Below are 14,310 nucleotides of genomic sequence, written 5' to 3'. Positions count from 1 at the left end.
CTACATATCAATAAATTTTTTTAAAAAGTAAGAAAATAAACCACAAAATCTCTCTCTCTTTGTGTCTCTGTGTCTCTGTCTCTATCTTTCTGTCTCTGTCTCTGTCTCTGTCTTTCTTTCTCTCTCTTACATACATATAAAATGAAATGTAAATAAGCTACTACAGAACCTGGTTTTGTTTGACAATAATTTCAGTTTCAATATTATTTTTATTTTTAATCAAATAGTGAGAAGCCATTGAGATTAAAAAAAAAAACCCTCAGCCATACTCAGGAATAATATTAGAATACTTTTCTGCCCAACCCACTGACAATTCCAAGAAAGATAAAAGTTTATTGAAACAGAGAAATCTCATGGGATAGATGAGTGAGGATTGAGATTTAAATTGTGTTTTTACTAGGACTCCATAGATCAGATCTGCCTAAAGCTGAGAGTGAGCATATGCCCAGGAGCCAGAAAGAGGAAGTTCTCTCTCTCTCTCACACATTTTCTCTTTGTCTTAGCAACTGGTTTCTGTTGCTTTTTCTTTTCTCCTTTACCAGTCTTAAGAACTGGAGCTCATTTATGGCTAGTGTAGTTGCTGCAAGTTGAAGAAACACAAAAGACATCACACTGTTGTAAAAGGTCATATAATGCCGGTGGGAATTTTAGAATATATTATACTATGTATTTATATGTTAAAGAAATAGGTGTCGTCTGCACACCATAATGCAAAACAGCCCATTGTGTTTCATGCTAAGATGATCAGCACCTTCCTAGCCTGTGAATTAAGTTGAAATATTAATACCACAATACCATATCACATGGAACTTATTTTTGTAATTACTTTCCCTCTATCTGGGTTGTGCAGTGCTGAATCTGTTGGCACATTGGGTTTTGTGTTAAGATGTTGTTTACTCAAACAAGATTGCATTATGGCATCTAAACCTGAACCTCAACTCTCTATCCTTCTGCCTCAGCCTCCTGAGTTATCACTCATCATGTTTGAGTCTTCCTTAAAACCTCATCATTATGTTGTGCCTGGAGTTATTTGAAATATAGGATGCACTAGAAATTTGAGCAAATAATTGATCATTATCATTTATATACTCTTATAGTAAAACTTCTTCTTAAAAATTATTTGGGAATCTCCTACATAATGTCATAACCAATAGCAATAAATAAACTAGATATCTGTCAATAAACCAATACAAATAGGAAAAAACATGAATTGAAAATTCAAACAATTTCCAGTTTCCTTGGGTCTTGGTTTAAAGAAATTAAGCTACAGCTCTTCTGGACCACAAAGATCCTGAACCTAAATTTTCCCAAGGTATCACTCAGCTAAACAACTGAAATAATGCATATTTATTGACTTTAAATTATAACAAAAAAAAAATACTAAACCCAATCTTTTCTGGCCAGAACTGATTAGGTTTTACATTTCCAGTATTCTAGTAACTTTGGCATATTTACCAAAGCGTGGTCCAAAATGGTTTAGTTTTAAGTGCTTATTGATGCTTGTTTTAGAAAAAAATAAAAATTTCCCTGTTTAAAAGAGGGATAAGTTAATAAGTTTGGAGAGATTTTATTAAATCAACTTGAACAAACTCTTGCAAAGCAGTTCTTCTCAGAGTTCTAATAATGTGTGTTGGGACTCTCTAAGATAATATACTGAGTGGAATTTCCCTTCATAATTCAGCAGGAACTCTCAGGATTATTGTTCTTTGGATCAACCTTAGAAACTTCTGTGTTAACACCAGCTCACACTAATTCCAATATATTTCAGGAGAATCCTATGGGAGAGAGAAATGAATAGGAGGTAAGACTAAAACATCCAGTTTATCTCAATTTATTTACATACAATAATCTACATTTACTATTTAGAATTTTAAACTTCTTACTCTTAATTTTAACTCCAATTTTGGAAATAAAACTTTTCTATGATCTCTATATTCTCACTTCTCCTTTCTCTCATTCAATTCTTTCCTATAGAGAATTCAGTATTAAAAGTACTGCAGTGCAGAGAATGGCATTCCCTTCGTTATCAAAAATTCTTGTGTTATAATATTAGAGAATAGTGTAGCCAATAAAAATAGTAATCTGTCAATAAAATATTGAAAAATAATGTTGTTTTGCCATGAATTGAATTCATTTAGGCAAACAAGAAATCAGGAGAGCCATGTGTGCTGCTGTGGAAGGCTTCTCTACTCTAGCATCCTGACAAGGACACCACCGAGTGCGCCTGGATGAGACAATGGCTCTGAAGCCAGCCCCTATCTGATAGGCATCCACTCTGTGCTGAACACACAGTGACCATTGCAATGTACTTATAAAATACAAATCACAGTAAAGAAATGGAAGCTTATCTGAAGGTAATTATTACCTGTTCTAGAATAAAGCAAAACATAATATTCTGAAGAGCAGGCGGAAAGTAATCTGACAAATTTTGTTGGCTGAAAAGCAATTGTCACAAAGACAGTGAGAAGATGAATTTTTTCCCAGCTGTAAAATGATGGCGTTAAATCTTCTTTTCTTCAGTGAAAGGTTAAAAGGCATGGATACAACCACACAGCTCCATGACAAAGTGGTATAAATTTCCCATATGTTTCAACACCATGTTCTCTTAATTCCTAAAATTACAAAAGGCTAGGCTTGCAATTATGGTTTTATGATGAAAAAACAAAACAACAGTAATAACAATAAAACAGTCACATATCAATTCTTACCTTTAACACAGTGAGGCTATATTATGATACTCAAGAAAGCTACTTCTGCTAACTCCTCTGCTTTGTTTGTTCTCTGTTTTGTTTGTTTGGATTTTTTGTTTTGTTTTGTTCTCTCTTTTTTTTCTTCTCACCAGTATTATGCTCTACCTTTTGTTCCTCACAGGTGGGGTTAATTATGCTTTTTTGTTATTATCCATATATTATTTTTCTTCTTGTGAAAGCTACGCATATTATGAATTCAGAAATCCTCATGAGCCAATAAAAATTGTTTTGTATCACTTCATTCCTATTAACCAGTCTTAGTCTTTTTACAACCCCCAAACAAATAATATAATATATTGTGTATTCATTGAAATGCTGTACTAGTTAGAGTTCTTGATATGTTTATTTACTTAATTCATATTTATTATACACACTACATTTTACTTTTCTCACCAGCTTTTTATGATCCCTTTAATTAGTTCCATCTAGCTACTACATTATGTACCTGTCAGTTTGGATGAACTTGAACAACAGTAGCAAATGCCACCTGAATTCCAGTAACTTGTTAAAACAAAGTTTTAACTCATACTGTATTTGATAGTGTTTGTGCCTCTAATGTCCTCTCAACATTTAGGTTTAGATATAAGGAAGGTCTTTGCCAACTCTATAAAAAAGTCATTTATCTGACTGGTGGAATAAAAATCAAAAGAACTGTGATGCACTTCAGTCTAGAAGGGACACATGGTCTGTTTATTCATAGCGCAGAGGTCCCACAACCCTATTCTGGGATTGGGCCAATAACCAGGTTCTTCTAATGAATTCATGTGCATTCTCCCACTCCTTGTCTTGAGAAGTAATTTTTCTTATCCTCCTAAATAGAATCTGAACATTTATCTAGCCTGTCTTATGGTTATGGGAAGGAGCTTCAAGGTAAAGCAAGGAAGCCATGGCTCAGAGCAATATATATTCTAGTTTGGTTGCAAAACCAGGAAAGGCTGATATTGCAGGTGAACTTCTAAGGACATCTTCCATAGAGCTCCTCAGAGAGGCAGGCTAGTCATTTGTTCTTTTTGAATCTTAAAACAACTAAACAACAATTATGTTTAAATTATGTTCAAACCAAAGAGTAGGCAGCAGAAGTCCCAACCACGGCCAAACATAAAATTAGCCACTATATGTGTATGCTGTGTAATCTTTCCGACACTAGTGAAAAATGAAAAATATCAAGGTAAAAAATAAAAGATTCAATTTATTTCCATTTCAGAGTATTTGCTCTATGGATATTTGGCATCTCTGGGTCTGATCAAAGAAATAAGACCGTATAACTAGCCGGGTGTGGTGGCGCATGCCTTTAATCCCAGCACTTGGGAATCAGAGGCAGGCAGATTTCTGAGTTTGAGGCCAGCCTGGTATACAAAGTGAGTTCCAGGACAGCCAGGGCTACATGGAGAAACCCTGTCTCAAAAACAAACAAACAAACAAACAAACAAACAAACAAAACAAAAAACCCAAAACCCAAAAACAAACAAACAAACAAAGACAGTATACAAAAGAAATGTATTCCTAATTATAAATATAAGATGACTTTTAAAAATAATAAAAGTATAAAAATATTAAATTTTGAGCCAGTGAGTGGTTGCATATGCACTCAATCCCAGCATCTGGAGGCAGATGCTAATGGATCTCTTGAGTTTGAGAGCAGCCTGAACAGCCAGGATTGGAAAGAGTCCCTGTTGTAGAAGTTATGTCTGATTCTTCCTTTCAGACGCCTCTCAGTTCCCTGAAATGAGTCTCAAAGTCAAAGTATATTTACAAATGCCTTGGCCATATAGTTAGGCTCTTCTCTGACTCATAACTTATACTAACCCACATACTCTAATCTACCTTCTGCCATGTGGTTGATTACCTGTGCTCAGGTACCATGTATCTTTCCTGTCACATCCTCCTAGTCAAATCTCCTGGCACTATTCCAGAAGGTTTTCTGTCTCATGAATGTCCTACCTCCTAGTTCTTGCATAACCTATAGAGCAGAGATTTATTATTGACAGATGCCATATCCACACAAACACAATGTATTTTCTCTACACCTTGTTTAAAAAAAACATAGTTTTCAAATTAATTGAATACTTAAATAACCATCAATTATCTGCATTGATAGATTTGGTTATTTTTGCCTGCAACAATCAACTATAAGACATAGATCTGTATAAAACAAAAACAAAAAGAAAAAAATGTGAGCCCAAGAATTGCAAAACACATGGTTGAGGGAAGTTGTTATTTATTTATTTTTTCAGAAAAGATAATTTTGAGCCAAAACAAATCAGTATAGTCTATAACACAAGAACAAATCTTGTACAAATACACATAGACACATCGAGCTAGAAGGGAGAGATACGAAAGTAGAGTTGTATTCTTACCCTGACAAATTTAACCATAACTGTATATGTGTGTTATTCCATTAAATATCAAAGAAAATTATTTCTACAAAAATCAGAAGTCATTGTGTTAGCTGAATTGATGTTGGCTAAGAAAAAGTTATTGAAATTATATAATATGAAAAATACATGAAGATAAGTTAAATCTAAATAATACCATGAGAACAGTTATAGAAAGAATGCTGATATTTGTTAAAATTAGACAAGGAAAAAGTGTTCTCAATAAAAGAAAATGTTTTGTTGACCAATGGTAGATATTTCAATTCAAAAGAAAAAATCCCAATCCTAATGGAACGTACACTTATTATTAGAGAGCTTCCGTTCTTGTTCTGAGAAAGCTTTTAAAAAGTGTGAAAAAGATGTGACATCAATTGTCTAGATTTCCAAACAGGAAGATAGAAAAGGTAGACTTTGAATAAAATTTGTGTTTAGAAAAAAAGTACATCATCACAAGTGGAATATGAACTTTTAAAAGAAAACACTATTAAATGGATTAACTTTTAGGTATCTTGGTCAATAAAAAGAGAAAAATATAAAACCTATTTCAAAACTAAAGAGGTACATTGGTTGCGATCCTAAAACCAAAACTCAGAATAGAATGTGGTTGGCAATTACTGCCGAAATGCTCAGCAGCATAGATAGACTGAAAGCCACACTCAAAAGGAAGTCCTCGATCACTTTAATAAAAATTTCCTTGTCCTGTTCCACTAATATAGCAAGTGTATTCCAAAATTCTTCCTGAGGAGAACTCTCTAGACGACTGTGATGGCACTTAGGATTTCATCAAGTGCTTTGGGGTAAATGAAAAGGCTTCCATTCAATCTCATGGAGTAACCAGATTTCATGATGCTAAATTAAGAGAGTATGTGGAAAGAAAATGGCAGTTCTGATGAGATATTTTTAAATTCTATGCAAGTGCTGACAGTCTACATGGCCCCCAGGTCAATCTCTGAGACCTGCATGGAGGCAGGAAACCAGCACCTAGAATTTTCTTTAACCTCCAGAAACATGTGACATGTGTTTTCCTTTGTGCATGTGCACACACATACACACGCCCCAAACTAAATGTAAAAACTTTTAAAAGTAGAGTATTAAAGGTTATTTATAAATATTCATCAATATTTAGAAAAAAACCTTCAGCTCATGAAACTTATCAAACTCATCAAAAAATATTTCAAAAATATAGTGTGACAAATTTGACTTATTACAAGAGCATAATGTTTTTAATTTTGTTTTATTTTGTATTTAATATTCTAAAACATCATGTCTCCTAAAAGAAATCAGAAGCTATACCAGTGAAGTCTCACCCACCTGACTGTCTAACCATGAAATGAACAACACAACAATACACATGCCAGTGTGGATAATCCAAAGATCATGAGGCCTGAAACCTACAAAAAAAAAAAATCCCTAAAGATGACTAAGGAGTGCTGAAAGTGGGAGAGGTGGGTTTTTTGTTTTTTTTGGGTTTTTTTTTTTTTTTTTTTTGTCATCTTTTTTTTTTTTTGGTTTTTCGAGAGAAGAACACACCAACTGGTTATCCAATCAAATAGCTAGCCATGGGAATATGCATACAAGTCACACAGACTGAGCAGACTGTATTTAGGATACACACACACACACACACACACACACACATATATATATATATATATATATATATATATATATATAATTAATTAATTAATTAATGATAAAAGATCAAGGATTTGAAAAGGAGTAAGTAGAGGTTGTAAACGATGACATGGAGGGAGTAAAGAAAAGACTAAATGACATCATTATATTATAATATAAAAATAAGGAAAGTTATAAAAATATTAATGGGCCAGTGGAAGATGGACATATGATTATTTCAACGAATGCAGAAAAAAATCATTCGACAAATTCAAAATCCAGTCATCATGAAATTACCTGCAATACAAATGTAGAAAGAAATTTCAATGAAGCAAATCATGTCTACAATTCTAACACAAATTTTAAAACAACTAAATACAAAAGAACACATTTTGTACAATCCATTTTCATGAAGTTATTGATTAAGGGAAAATGTTTATGATAATAAAAACCAAACTTTACTCTGTTAATGACATCACGAGGTGGTATTTATTGAGAAAATGAATGTGAAATATTCCATGCCATGTGAGATGTATTGAAATTCATTGAGCTTTTTATTTAATGTGTATACCTTGTACTGTTTGCAAATTCTATGTGGATAATTTTAAAGTACATATATCTGTATATGTGGCTAAATGGGACATTATAATAATGGCTATATAGATGGAGATGAAGTGTCACTGAGAAAAGCATGGTAAATGTCTCAAAAGTCTTAGGAAAGTTTTAATTATTCTAGTTTTGGTGAGATAGGGAAATCAGATGCTGTAGTCAAAGCTAGTTTATTCTCAAAAAATGATTTACAAGTTACTGAATTTGAACAGATGAAACATCAAGGAAAGTAGAGTTATATTGTGCTTGGTTTCAATAACTAAGAAATATTAGCCAGTGATCAATTAGCAAAGCAATTCCAGCCTATTTTGTCACTGTGCTAAGCATAGCAGTAGAAACCAACGGGGAGCATGGGACAAGTTAGAGCTGCAAAGGAGGAGTGGGAGTGTTGAAGAAGCAGTGCTAATGCGTGGCTTCTCAAAGCTCTACTGGGGTGCAATGAAGGGAAAGGAGACAGCCTACAAAAATGTTTGTGGACTCTATGGACATACTAGCATGAAAAAGGAATATTTCAGTGGTCCAGGACAACAGGGGCCTAGGCAACTTCTTTTTTATTCTAATTGCCTTGATTTCTCCCTCAGAAACAACCTGATCCATGCTCAACTGTGTGGGAATGTAAATACCCACTGCAGGTGTGAGACTAAGTTCAAGTTTAGAGGGATTTTAGCTTGTCAATTTCTCCTGCTATGCTCCAGGGAGGGCTTGTGGTCTGGGCATTATAACCTACTTAGAAACCTGAATGAGGCACACAGCTTCTCTGGGGGGTGATGTAGTAAGGTCCAAACTGTCAATTTATGGGAAATATGAGAGCATTTGTTCCTAAAAGATCAAAGTCAGCCTAGTGTGATTTTTATGAACCCACTGGGAGACAGAGAAAGGGGAAAATGTTCAGGAATACCTTGCATTTAAATGATTTCTTTATTCAGAGAGATTTACAAATGCTATATCATTAAACAAGGTTTCCTTTGAGAAACATTAGAAGTAAATACAAAATTGTAATGCTGCTTCACATGGGGACAGTATGATGCAGTTCAGGAAGTCAGGCTGAGAGAATGTCACTCAAGAGCAGAGCATACTAATCAATATGGAACAGTCGCAGCATACACAGTTACAGCTCAGCATCTTACTAGATCTAGATCTCTGTGAACTGTGCCGTCTTCATTTTCTAAATGAGACTGGTAATATCTTTCTGCTTTCTTAATATTTTATTTCAGGAACCATTTTTTTTTACTGGAGTCTACTGTATATCCAGAAAGTGTGTACATAAATATAAGATTGAATGGTAGGTATGCATTCCAGTTAGTAAAGTAGCTTATTTCATTGCTGGCATAGCCCTTTATAACATTAAACCTTCAGTACAAATGTATTGCTGCTTAGAATAAATGAGCTATCAGGAATTTACACATAACAAAAAATTTTGAATCTTGTGATTTTTAATGGGTAATGACATTTTAAGATTATTCATTTAGTTTTATAAATAATAATACTGGGGCATTTAACTGATAAATAAATAATATGTTATCAGTTAATAAGGGCTTTGAAGATAATGACAAATGGCTTTATAAGTCTCTACACTTACTGTTTTCCAACTGTTGTTATGGAATCCCAGAGTTAGTTGCCTAACAAGCATAGGGCTCTGCTTCGGAGACCCTGTAGGTAAAAACAAATGACTCAGTTAAAAAATATCCATCAGATATTTGAGTGAAAATTTTTAAGAAAAACTGTTTTAAAGACTAAGCATCAAGAGTCAAATAGCAATATAAGGAAACAAATATCCTAATTCTAATTTTTTTTTGTGGGGGGAAGATTTTACATATATATATATATATATATATTCAAAAATATTCAAGTATTCATTTGAATATATATATTCAAAATGTTTACTACATTTTAAGCTTGGAAAGAAAGACTTAGTTAAGAGCAGGCAGGGCTTATTAAAGACTAAAGACAATAGATATAAATAAATCTTGTCATAAAGATATAATAGGGATATTTTTTGAATTTCTTTTCCTTAAACTATATTAAAGTTTTTTAAACCAATCCACCTATCTCTAATTTACCTTCTGTTTAGTAAGCACATATTGTTTCATCATTTATTTAGACATTCTTTTGTCAACATGTTTTCTCCGACAACCTATGATGACAAATGTCCTACAAGCCATGGTTTCAGGATTAAGGAGGTAGCGCATCCTTTGTGATTCAAAGCACTTCATAAAACATGGTGCGGTGACACGTGCCTGTACCTCCAGCACTGAAGACTTGGATGAGAAGATAAAGGGTATCCACAGTTCCATAGTGAGTTCAAGGCTGGCCTTGGATAGATGAGACATCATCTCAGAAAGAAAAAAAACTCACTTGCATTCCCTAAAGGAGGTTGTTTCTCTCCCTCTCAGCATGTTTTATTGGCCTGTGTGCCTGCCCAATTATTTCCATGAAGTCCTATAAATGGACTTTCTGGACAAAACTCCGTGTTTTCATAGGTGTTTTAGTTTGGCATACAAAGAAATCCTTATCCGCTTTCTCTATGCATTATGGGAATGCTTGCCTCACTATAATCTAACTGTAAGATGTTATAAATATTTTCAGAGAAAAGTTGGACATGGTGGCTCATTCCTGCGATTCTAGCCCTCAGGAAAGTGAGGCAAGAGGATAGCTGTGAGTTCAAAGCCACCTTCGGTTGTACAGAGTGAGTTCCAGCCAATCCTGGCTACAGAGTGACGGAATAGGGATATTTCTTCTTGTTGTTGTTAGACCCAACTGTTAAGAAATTGTGACCATCTTAATAAAAGCTTCATGTGCATGTTTTCCAAACAAGTACATTAAAAAATAATTTTAGGCCAGTAAATCACATCTATACATAATATACTAGCTATGCTACTTGCTGTTTTGCATTTACATTTTTTATTTTACTTCATTATTCTCTGAGAATTTTCTACATGCACACAACGTATTTAGGTCATATCTATCCATAAACTCCCACTTTTCTAACTTCTTCCAGGTCTGCCTATATTTTCCTTTCAAGCTTATTCTTTCTTTCTTTTTTTTTTTCTTTCTTCATTTCTGTCTCTCTATCTCTTCCCTACTCCCTTCCCAATCCCTTTCTCCTTCCTCTTACATCTTTAAAACATTGTGAGCCCAGTTAGTGGATCTCCTATGTGCATAGGGGTAGCCATACAGTAGATTATGGGCAACCTATGAGAAATCATACTTAGAAGAAAGCTGATTCTCCATCTAGTGGAAGGCATCTGTTGTCCTTTCAGTTTACAACCTCATTTAACAGTTTAGCAATTTCTTAGACTCAATTGTCAATGGTTATCATATAGGATTGTAATCTTTTGAGCCCTTCTCAGCCACACTTGAATATCTGTTTGCTTGATTGTAGTATGTTCTTTTTTGTTGTTGTGGTGGTGGTGGCGGTGGCGGTCATGGCTGTATTCTACTCGACCTAGACTGACCTCTTGAGAATGAACAGTGCCTTGTATCAGCTGCCCAGAAACTGTTGAAATTAAAGTTGTGCCCTTGTAGTCCTGCATTTGGAAATATAGCGGCTTATAAAAGTTATAGAAGCACTAAGTGCTCCTTGTTAATCACCTTTTGCCTGTGTTAGCAGAATTTTATTGCACTTCATGATAAGCATCCACACCTTCAAGTCATGAAAATTCATTCATTCTTAAAAGCCTATAATTCAAAATTTTAACATTTTAGAATTAATCAACTTCTGCTTACAAAGTATTCAGAGTCTAACAACCCTGCTTGCTGACCAAAAACCAAAGATCACTAAGGGCCAGCAGCCAACAGATTTGGAAGCAAAATGAGTGTCCTTTATCAAATTTGGTTGGAAATATAAGTGTGAGTTCAGTTGGGAAGGTAGAAAGGCTTACCAGCAATCAGAATTATAAATGTCTAAAGCATAATTGAGAAATTGTAAATTTGACTTTGAAATCCTTGATGAAAAGGCACTATAGGAAACATAATTATTAGCATACTGTTTAATGTTTTAATTGGATGCAGTTTGCTGTGCTCTGCCAAAATGAGTTTTGAAGTTGATTGCCTTTTTACCTCCCTCCCTATTCTTGAAAGCTCAGCCAACCTTGGTAGGAAAGAAAAGAGGTATATTACATGAAAGAAGGGGAGAGCTAATGATTTAAGAATGTGTGCTTCTCCCTCACTTGAAGCATCATTCTCAAGTTTTCATTTACAGAAACATCCTTTTTATTATTTTTTTAATGAAGAGAAGAATATTGTATTAGGCAGCAGATCATTTTGGTCTTGGGTACTTGGAGGGATTCTGTTTGTTGTCCTAAATTATTCTGGCATTGGGACAATACTCCACTGGCTTTCATTATGACAGCCTTTAATCAAGGCTAGCAGTTATTTGTTAAGTGTGGCTTTCGTTCTGTTAACACAAGTCAAATAGCTGGTTATTCCTTAAAGAAGAGACAAAACATTAGTGGTTTTCCCATCTGTTTAATCAGAATTTAGTAATTATCAAAATAGAATATATAAACTATTTCCTAAAACATATCTGTCAGGAGACCATTTTAGTATGTGAGATTTTTTTTTAAAATAAATAAATAAAAGCAAAAGAAAGCCAATAAGGACACTACTTTTCTCTGCCAGCCATGCAGATTACTCTTCACAAATCACTAAGGGAATAAAAAGGAGTTTCACTTCACAGGAGGTTCTTTGATGTTCATGTAAATAAATAGGCTGCCTTCCTCCTTTAGCAGTCTTTTCTGAATATTTCTTTCATCAAGTAGTTTGTCTCATCCCTGTGAACATCAAGGTGTTTAGTGGCAGAACTTCAAACAAGCATTTCCTCCATTCACAGGAAACATATTAAACCCTGTAAATGGCAAAGCTTCCTCTCCATTTGCAGGAAGACAGAAAATGGACTTTTTCTGCAGCGCCCTGACTGATCAGAGACACATCCTACACTCTAGTCATAATATTCTAGACAAACACCAATCATCCATTCCCTTCCCTTGTAAGGAAATAAGGGAAACTGTATGGAAAGGCTTAACAGACCAGTGTAGAAAAATCAAAACCAGATGACAAGGGTAGACTATAAACTACTGAGAGCAGTGTGAGTACATGCTTGTTACAAGAAAGGAGATATAAAGAGGATGGTTGGATGAAGCAGGGCCAGGTGTTGTGTTGGACCCTGATATTTGTTTAGATTGAAGGAGGGAGGGAGAGAGGAAGGGAGGGAGACATGGCTTAATCTGTTTTATATTTTTACAAGATGAGCTCTAATTTGCCCAAGTTGTTTCATAACTCTCACTTGGCTCAGCAACTTTATTATTTTTGGCACTGTGTGAAATGCCCTTTTTGTAATCTTTGAAAGTTGACTGATTTCTTGCTGAATGAACACGTCAGCCAGATATGACGCCACTTTTCCTAGCTTCCACACACAGGGCATCTTAGTTATTATTTTTATCAAGAAGCTGAAGACATTTCTTAATGAACTGTAAACAAGATAGAAATAAATGACAGGTTCATGTCTGACGCCCGAGTTCTAAGTGGATAATATTAATGTTTAACTTGTCAATAGTCACATGAGAATTCATAGTATTCTTTGTTTCCTCTGTGCTTTCTTTCAATCAGAATGATTTGATCCTGAAGTCATTCCTAGTGCACCTGCCAACTAGAGGCAAGGCCCCATGTGGCCAAAAGGATATTTGAGACTTCTGCTTCTTTCTATGCAACCACAGGTCAAGGCATAGTTATATAGCTAGCAAATCTAATAGCCAAGAAAATTTATAAGTTGAGTTTGATTTTTTAAAAATACCTTATAGATTACTGAAAATTATAGTACCTATCTAAGGTTTGTGAATTGGTACTGATGTATAGATAAGACAGAATCTGACTTAAGCTTAAATAAAATAATAAAATTTGCTTGTATACAATATGTAGGAGATGCAAGATGGAAACAGATTCAATAGAAAAAGATGTATCTGTACTGTTACAATTCCTCTTGACTCCATACAACAGCTACCTAGTAACAGCTAGTTACCACCACCAGGTGAAAGCCAACCTGGCTTATATGAAGAACTGCTTGGGTACCTCAGCTCTCTGTCTCTGTCTCTGTCTTTATTTCTCTGTCTCTGTGTCTCTCTGTCTATATCATTTATCTAGCTAGCTAGCTAGCTAGCTATCATCTCTCCCTCTTGCCCTCATGCTTACTCTCTCTCCATCTCCTATTCTCTCTTTCTCTTCCCCACATGTTGCTGGTCAGCCTCTTCCTCTCTTTTCTCTCTCTCTCTTCTTTTTCTTTCTGTCCTTCTTTGTCCCCTACTTTCTCTTTTCCCCTTTTCCCCCCTTTTTCCCCCTTTTCCAAGTCCCCTTCCCTTCCCTCAATAAACTTCCTTTTGCACTAGGCCTATTGCGTGGTTGCGTGGCGATGATACTTTTGGGAAATACCTGGCAAGCCCTCCTGGGTTCTCTGTCCCACTGCATTATACTGCTGTTTTAAGACACTGTATATACTATATGGAAATATCTGTGATAATGAAAATAATGAACAAAGACACTTAGGTTGTGGAGGAACATTTCAACATGCATTTAACCATATATATTGAAGAACTCTGGTGAAAGAGGACCAAGTGGATACAGAGACCTTGACTCTTGGAATGGTGAGCCCAAATCTTGTAAGTAAGGGTTCAAAAGAGCAACAATGATCAGATCATGTGAAATCTCATTGGCTTTCGTGCCTTTACTTTGGAAAAAAATAAAAAGGAAGATGAGGAAGAGGAAGAAGAGCAAGAGGAAGAAGAGTAAGAGCAAGAAGAGGAAGAAGAGCAAGAAGAGGAAGAGAAAGAAAAAACAGAAAGAAAGAAAGAAAGAAAGAAAGAAAGAAAGAAAGAAAGGAAAAGACAAAAGAAAAGAAAGAAAAGAAGGAAGAAAGAAAGAGAAAGAAAGAAAGAAGGAAAAGAGAAAGAAATACAGAGAGAAGGAAGGAA

The sequence above is a fragment of the Mus caroli genome, chromosome 18 (genome assembly GCF_900094665.2).
Source record: "Mus caroli chromosome 18, CAROLI_EIJ_v1.1, whole genome shotgun sequence".
Lineage (NCBI taxonomy): Eukaryota > Metazoa > Chordata > Mammalia > Rodentia > Muridae > Mus > Mus caroli.
This window is presented reverse-complemented; position numbering follows the sequence as displayed.